The following is an 8,983-nucleotide window of genomic DNA, read 5'->3' on the forward strand; positions in this document are numbered from 1 at the left end:
GAAAGAAAACTGTCTGTGCCTTTGAAGATAGCTGTGTCTTTATGTAGCATCACCTAAATTATGTGCAGTTAAGAAGTCAATCTCATGTTGCTGACACCAACCCTCTGTAAAACCTGCAGGTATAAAAGTTGAGAAGTAAATTATAGCACTAATAAAGTTAACCTGGTGGAGTCCAAAATGGCATATACAGCAAAGAAAAAAGCAAACAGAAACAGCTCATGCTGTTATAATTGCTACAATTTCACTGGCAATTTAAATAAAATAATTCAAATTGCTGCAATTAACACAGACATAGAATTCAAAGGATATTGGGCGACCTCGTACAAATCGCATTGTGAAATCAGCCCTCCTCCAGAGAATTAACCTTCATAAATCATTTGCATCCAGAGGACGCCTGGATTCATACTCTGTAAAGATGCACAGGAAAAGGAAGGCCCCTAAAGGAGAATGGCCGTCAATAGCAAGCACTGTTTCCCGGTTTGTATCGCCCATATGAATGCACAGAGATCGGCCGTGTTATATTCACAAACTCCCTGGCTGAAGGTAGGATTTTGCTTTTTCTGCATGGTTGCCCCTGTGGAGCTTTGAAGGAATCTGTCAGCAGGGACTGAAGGCTGCTGTATCGCTGAGAAGTGATTCTGATTCACGTTGACAGAGATTCTACTTTTACTTGACTGCAGAAGCACAGGACCATCTTGCCTGTGATTTAGGTCTGAAAAAAGGGCTCTCTCCTCCAATGCATTAGTGCACAGTAACCACAAATTGTTATTCGCAAAGTGGGGGAAATTTGTTCAATGTTTCTCCAGTCACCTGAAACCAGATTTAAGACATATTATCTGGGACACATTGAAAGCCTTTTCTCTTATTAGGTCAGACTTATGCAAGTACAGAACTGACAGTACCAAGAATGATGATTTGTGGTCAAAAATCAAAAAAGTAACACTTGGGTGAGTCTAATATGAGTGAGAAATGACCTTTACTATGCCTTGTTCTGAGGTGGTCAAGATTTGGGGAGCAAGACAACCCATTTGAACAACTGCCAAACAGAAAGAATTCAAAAGCACTTTTAACATCTAGAATGTGCAATTTTTTTTAACACCTTAATAAGAATCTTGACTCTAGATGATGCTATTTCAATAGTATGAAACTCTTTTCTCTGCCATTTTTTGAAATAACACATAAATGCTTTACAACACAAAGGCAAAGGAAGTATTAAATTATTACTTGCCACTCACATTTTCCCTTAAAGCTTTTGTCCTACTACCTGTGTTTGTGGACTTGTCTGCTTAATGAATACCAATGCATTTTGTAGCCAAAATCATATTTCAAATGGTTCTTATGCTAAATTTAATTTGTGTGATGATTATTAAATCATTGGCAATAGGATAGTAAAAGAATAGTCAATAATGAAGATAATTCAAGTCAATTTGAAGGAAAAATGCAATTGCTCAGCTATGAAAATGATAATTGTGAATTGAGAGGGAACTGAAACTCTTTGCAAATTATTCATGTAACGGATATTGTCTCAAATAGAGATAACAATAAACAAAAGCATCTATTTAAATTAGCTTCTCCTCACCAAGGAGGATGGGTAAATCCTTATGACAGAAATTCTATGAATGGCTATAGCTGGATCCAGATGTCTCTAGCAGAACAAAATGGTGGGAGGTGTAAAATAAAAATCAGAAGAACCAGCAGAAGCATGTACTTTGCTTGTGAAATGTTCACGTCCAGTTAGCCAGGAAATAAAAAAGTAGTGCTGGCAAACTGAAAGAACAAAAATATGATTCAAAACTAGGAAACAAAATCAGAATTCTTGAATACAAAACATTTATATGCAAATCCATAGAAGTTAAAGAACATTCTTCTTGAGATAAGTACTCCTTTAAAGGCTGACAAAATCAGATTCTTAAGTGGCTGTGTCTGAACATTAGTTGAAACAGCTTAAATGGTGCATGCTCAAGAATAACAAGTTTTAGTAATTTATTCCCAAAGTGACCTTTCCCAGACCATAATAAATCATCCATATGTAGTGTCTTTTTCCATGAACCTTCCATTTAAAGAAGGCAAAAATAGAAGTACTGCAGAGAGTTTGAGGCAGTGACTGACTCCAATAAGAAGAATGAAATTGGAGCATAAAAGCACAAATATAACTTCCTGGCTGAAATTCATCTTTGAAGAAAGTGCATGACCTATGGCTACACCCCTGAAATCACTCTTGCCTCATGCCCCAGATTTCTTTTACTTCTGTGGATAGTAAAGAAAAAAGGAGTTGTCACTCTTACTATTCACATTCAAATATTGAGTAAGAAAATAAATTTTAAATAAATGAACAAAAAGATTAGAGGGGATTGTGTTTGTCCCATTGAAACAGAAGCCTAAGGAACTAATTTTAGAATTCAAGTTTTGAGACTCAAAATAGTCAGTATTACTCTTATTTGAAAATAAATTGTTTACATCAAAGTTATTAAAAATGACTGTAATAAAAATGACTATTCATGCTTTATACACTTCTGTTTAACAAAAATTTGTCCTTAAAAGCCCTAAATTCTGTCTAAATTTAAGGCTGAAATTTTAAAGTAACAATGCTTTTGGAAATCTGAAGTTTTATGACAGCATTTCCTGCAGTTCCTTTGGCTCATTGTGCATTGTTGTTTATGCTTAATGTAAATTTACATTTTTCAAATAAAGTCATACTTATAAATACACAATACACACAAAGTTATAAAATTAGGTATAGTTATAGACAAGGAGAAGAAAAATAAAACAGAGCAATGTAACAATTGTCATAGCAATACAGAGTTTAAAGATAAAACCACACTACATTTTTTATAAATGACAGAATTTTAAATTTCAGTTGAATGATACTTAAAATTCTCAAGATAGAAATGGTTTACCCATAAGCCACCCTCTGTCATCATTCTATAATTACAAATTCAAAGTAAATGAGATTGATTATTTGTTATAGTTTTATAGCATCATAAGTATAATAACAATTTGATGTTATGACTTATATTAAAAATACATAGATACATTGAATTCTAAAAAATAGTGTATAAACAAGCTTGCATATAAATTTATCTTTGAAGAGTGGTTTTGCTAAAGGAATAGTAGGAACAAAACACTGCTAAAATAATCATAGTTCAGTAAATGTTCATAAAAATAATAAAATGACTTGTTATGAAACATAAATTTGAACTAATATATAGACATGGATCACCTCTATAAATATACTGTGGAATTTAAACTATTCTGTGAGAAGAATCTAGATCACAAAAGATTGCACAGCACTGTGCATCCAATAATGAACAATTTATTGACACATCTTTCTCTGATTGTATGTGTTATAGGAAAAGAAAAAAATAAGCTATGCTTCATGCCTCTTCCTAGAAGCAAGTTTCTGCCTTGATCAGACATACTGTATTTATTAAACCGAAACAGAAAAATATTTCTCAAAATCCATTTATGACAACTCAAATACAAAAGAAAAGGGGAAAATAAAAGCATCTATATGAACTAGCTGCATAAGTTAAATAGAAGGAGAGGAGGATATTTTTCATTTTGACCAGAGAAATTTTCTCATAGAGTGTGGTTTAAGAAAACTAAAAGAACAAATTTGTCAAGGTGTTAAAGGCAATTCTTAAATAGCTCTGGGGAGAAATATGAGCAGGAATAGAATAAAAGTATCCAGTAATCTACCATTATTTTTTGTTAATATTTTATTTTCCCCAAAAATATACTTCAGAAATATTTTACACGAAATCAAAAAAATAGTTCTGCTCATCTTGAACAATGCATTTCTCAAAGCATTATTTATGAATTATTTAACCTTTCCTTATTTCTTCCTCTAGTGAATAATGATTAGGTAATAAATGAAACAGAGTTCAATAAATTGTTTGGTGCATCATATATTAACATACATCTTAAGAAAAAAAAAATACCTAAGTTTAGTTCTAAAAAATAGTGTGAGAGTTGGATATCAAACCAGCAGGATTTTGTTCCTGCTTGAGGAGTATTTTGCAGTGCTAAATTACCTTAACATGTCCACTTTAATCTGATTCGTTTTTCTCTGGGCAACAAACAAAAGTCTTTCATGCAAATGATCAAGAGAAGACTGTGATGAAAAGTCTGCAGTTAGGAGTTGGAATCCAGTAAAGCCTTTACTGACTTGATTTTAGATGACTGATGAATCAACTGAAATTGCTATGCATCATTTTCTTCACCTGTACCTCAATGGCATGCTGCTACAGAGATCTTGGATTTATAATAATCAAATATTATGATCAGGAAGCATTGACATTGTATAACATATCTCATAGTCCTTTCTGAGATGCCCATCACTGTACAATGCAAATGATGAAAGGAGTAAAAATGAAGTCAAAGGGGAGTGAAATGAATAATCTCAGTTCTCCTCAATAGGGAAACTATGTTCTTGAAAGTAGAACACAAAACATTTGATACCAAGACAATTGCTAAGCCAAACGAAATTTCACTAGCTAATGAGTAGTTGGGATCACTCATTGTGCAATACAATGAACAATTGATTAAGTAGACCTTTTGGTATTAAGTGCCAGAAAGGTGTATGTTAAGTGAGTTAGGAAGAAAATGTGAAAAAAGATGGAGTCAGTGCAGTGTACGAGGTTATATGCATTTTTAACTGTTGTAGTCACGTAGCAAAAAATGCCTACTTAGATACAATCATATTAAAGAAATAGTGAACCACACTACATTTATTGAGAGAAATTGATTTGCTTGATATCATCTAAGAAGTAGACACTGTAAGTTCAAATTTGAACCAGCCAGCAGAGATAGGTATATACAGTACTGGTTTCTCTTAATGATAGAAATGCAACTGGCTATTAGAGTATTATTACTATTTCCTTCACTGAAGCTTGTGATCCTTTGAAATAAAACAGATTTAGCAGTTGGTATTACACCAGGCTTAATTTGCCAATGAAACAACTAAGTTTCAATAGCTTTCTGTTTGTCTCCAAGTTTAGAAATCCCACATATCTATCCATTTTTCACCATCTCCATTGTTTCCCTCATAGATTAATATCCTGTCAATGTTCATGTAGACTTTCTGAGTAACTGGGCCCCTATAGTATGTTATATGGGCTTTCTATCCATTCTCCTCACTGCAACCAGAATTAACTATTTTAATGCAAATTTGTTTGTGTCACACAGCAAAAAACTCCACTTGAAACAGGTTAATAGCTACCCTTTGCTCATAAGACTAACCTGATCTATCTATAAACCTGCCTATATTATGCTGTATCTCAATCTGTATAACTTACACATCTCTACACTTCAGACACACTAGGTTTTATTCAATTCTTTGAATCTCTTGCTTGCTTTCAAGCCTTCGCATAGGCTTTTTTTTTTTTCTTTTTTTGAGACCAAGTCTCACTTTGTCACTCAGACAGGAATGTGGTGGCAAGATCTCCCGCCACCCGCTCACTGAAACTCCCGCCTCCCGGGTTCAAGCGTATCTCTTGCCTCAGCCTCCAGAGTAGCTGAGACTACAGGTATGCGCCATCCAGCCCAGATAATTTTTGTATTTTTAGTAGAGACAGGATTTCACCATGTTGTCAAGGATGGTCTCAATCGATTTCCTGACCTCTTGATCTGCCCTCATTGGCCTCCCAAAGTGCTGGGATTACAGGCACTGAGCCACTGTGCCCAGCCTACATAGGCACTCTCTTAATCTAGAATGTTTTTTCGATTATCCCCACACTCCATTAGCTTACTTCCTACACTCCCAATTAAAACTCAGTTCAAGCTTTACTTTGCTTAGTTTTTAAATTCTGTCACAGATTGGTATTGCTTTATTCCAACGTGCCCATGTCACAATATATTTATATGTGTTTAATTTTAAGTTTTTAAATGTTTTCTTTTTCACGAAAAATAAAGAATACGGAAAAGTGCACGAAACAAAATCAACTGCTCAATGATTTATCATTGAGAGATGAATCATGTACCCACCACACAGGAGTAGAATTTTGCCTGCATTATTCATGCCCAACTCATTCCTATGCTCAATTAATGCACACTCTGAACACCCTTCCAAAGGGAAGCATTGTTATGACGTGTCTATTGAAAACCTAAAGAATTTTACTATCTAAGCATATATCCCAAACACAAAAAGCATGGATTTGTTTGTATTTTTTTCTTTTGAGCATGATAGAAATGAAACAAAAAACTAACTATTCTTTGTTTTGATGATTGATAATGTAGGTTTTTCAGTTTTATTTTTTGTACTCAAAATTACCTACATAATTTTTGGTTGTTAAAATTTCAAAATAAAATTTTTAATCAAATTGACAAAAATGAGTTTTCCAATTTATGCACATGATATAGTCCTCCATTTGTGTAATTCTTATTTAATTGATCTCTACATTGTCGTTGAGTGTCCAGTACAGAGAACTTGCACATTTTTAGTTGGATTTATTTTCTAGGTGGACTTTTAATTCTCTTATAAATTGTATGAGTTTTTAAATGTAATTTTCTATTTAATTGTTGCTAGAATGTAAAATACAATTAATTTTGTTCAGTTCCTTTTGCCTAGGATCCTTAATATAATAAATTCAGTTATTATTTTTAATCATTTTTAATACATTATTTTGGATTGTCTGCATACACAATAATGTTATTTGTGCATCATTCCAGTTTTATTTCATGCTTTCAACACACATTTACAGTTTCTATTTTTATTTTCCTAACTTACTACTATAACTAGAGCATTTAATACAATATAACATAGATAAAAATTAAATAAACATTTATATCTTGTTCCTGTCTCAAAGAGAAAACTTTCAACATTTCAAAACGAGGTATAATATTTACTGTAGGGATTTTGTGGTACCCTTTATGTAAGTAAAACAGTTATTTGTAACTCTCATTTGATAATTGTAGATGATTCACATGTACATATACATGTATTACATGTTATTAAATGTTATAGATCCCTTCTATTATATGTTTATTTTCTAGGTTAATTTTGTCCTCACCTTTCTTATTTTCTTTTTTTTTTATGTTTTGTCAATATTATTTTTGTTCTGTTTCTAAAATTTTAATATTGTTTATTAGGTGATTGATTCTTAACCTTCTCAAGTACTGGTTGCTTCTAATTTTACCAATTTTTATGTATGTTAATTTTATCATCTTTCATCTAAAAATAGTTTCTTACTTTATTATTTCTTCTTTGACAGTAAAAATATTTGTGCTCTAAATTTTTTTATTTCTAGATACATTTAATTTTCAAAATAGGATATGTACTGAATAATTTTGATCATTTGAAATGTATGGAGACTGAACGGTTTAATTTTACAAAAGTTTTATATGCATTTGGAAGAAATGTGTCTTCTTCTGTTCTGTGTACTCTATACTAAATATGTTCATTAAATCAAGTTTGGTAATTGTGTTGTTCAAATCTTTCATATCATCATTGATTCTTCTATTAGTTACAAATGGGGAGTATTAAAATATCTCTAAAAATTGTGAACTTGCCTACTTTTCATTGTGAGTCTATGTACTATATGTTTGAAGCTATGCTACTGGATATAGATAAATATAGATATTTTTGTTTCTTTAATATTATTATTTTCCTCTTTGCACCTATTTAGGCATTTTGCTTATTTGGTCTGCTATTAATGTAGTTACATTTATTCACTTTGAATAATGTTTGAATGTTGATGATACAGTTTTTTCCCCACATTTTACTTTAATTTTTCTGAATCTTTATTTTTACATGAACCTTCTAAAAATAACGTTGTTAGATTCATTTTTATTTAATGTTAAACTTTGTATCTTAAATGAAATTTAATCCATTTACATTTAATATAGCTACTGTTACATTTGTATTTAAATCTACCATCTTACTAAGTGCTTTCTATTGGCGTACCTGTTCTATATTTTTGTCTCTTCTTTCTTGCTTTTTACCTTGATTCAGCATTACTTGCTATTCTATTTCCCTTTTCTACCTCTGGCAAGTTATACAATCCTTTACTATACCCTTAATAGTTACCCTAGAGAGTAGAACATATTTTATTCACCAATGTCTAATATTAACTGATATTTTTACCTTTTATCCAGACAATGCAAGGCTCTTTAAACACTTTACTTTCACTTTTTTCCTGACATTTATGCCATGCATGTCATATATTTTAATTCAACTTATATTTTAGAATGCTCAGACTACTATTTTTATCATACCATAAGGACAAGGACAATACTTTGATATTTAACATTTTCATAACTCTTTATTCTTGCCTATATTTCTGATCTTCCATTTTGTAATGAACTGAATGTTTGTTCATTCAGTTCACCCACAAAATTCATATGTTGAAGACTTACCTATCAATGACATCATTTGGGTATTTGGTTGTGGAACCTATTGGAAGTAATTAGGTTTCTAAAAGTTCATGAGGGTAGGGCCCTCATGAGATAATTGCTGTTTTTATCAGAAAAGCCACCAGAGAAAAACTTTCAATCTCTCTCTCTTTCTCTCTCTCTCTCTCTCTCTAGCTTCCTCTATCCCAGGGAAAGTCGCATGAGCAAAGATCAAGAAGGAAGCCATCTGTGAGCCACAAAAACAGCCCCTCATGAGAAACAGAATTCGTTGGCAGCTTGATCTAGGACTTCTCCTGCAGAACTGTGAAAAATAAATTTCTATTGTTTGACATGCAGTCTTTGGTCTTTTTCTGGGAGCCCAAGCTGAATAATACATACCTGGGATGATTTTTTTTTTTCTGGAGAACATTCTATATTATATCCTTTTTTTTTTTTTTTTTTTTTTTTTTTAAGACAGAGTTTTGCTCTTATTGCCCAGGCTGGGGTGAAATGGTACGATCTCAGCTCACTGCAACCTCTGCCTCCTGGGTTCAAGCAATTCTCATGTCTCAGCCTCCTGAATAGCTGGGATTACATGTGCCCACCACTATGCCCAGCTAATTTTTGGAATTTTTAGTAGAGATGGCATTTC

General features: G+C 32.5%; 1 long non-coding RNA gene across 1 annotated transcript; it reads left to right on the forward strand.

Annotated features, from left to right (window-relative positions):
• The first annotated feature begins 396 nt into the window (after positions 1-396).
• On the forward strand, positions 397-8,687 carry LOC108592754 (uncharacterized). The gene is made up of 2 exons (XR_001913004.4): positions 397-543; positions 8,527-8,687. It is a non-coding gene; the product is annotated as an uncharacterized LOC108592754 (long non-coding RNA).
• The last annotated feature ends 296 nt before the right edge of the window (positions 8,688-8,983 follow it).

This window comes from Callithrix jacchus, chromosome 7 (assembly GCF_049354715.1).
Source record: "Callithrix jacchus isolate 240 chromosome 7, calJac240_pri, whole genome shotgun sequence".
In the NCBI taxonomy this organism is placed as follows: domain Eukaryota; kingdom Metazoa; phylum Chordata; class Mammalia; order Primates; family Cebidae; genus Callithrix; species Callithrix jacchus.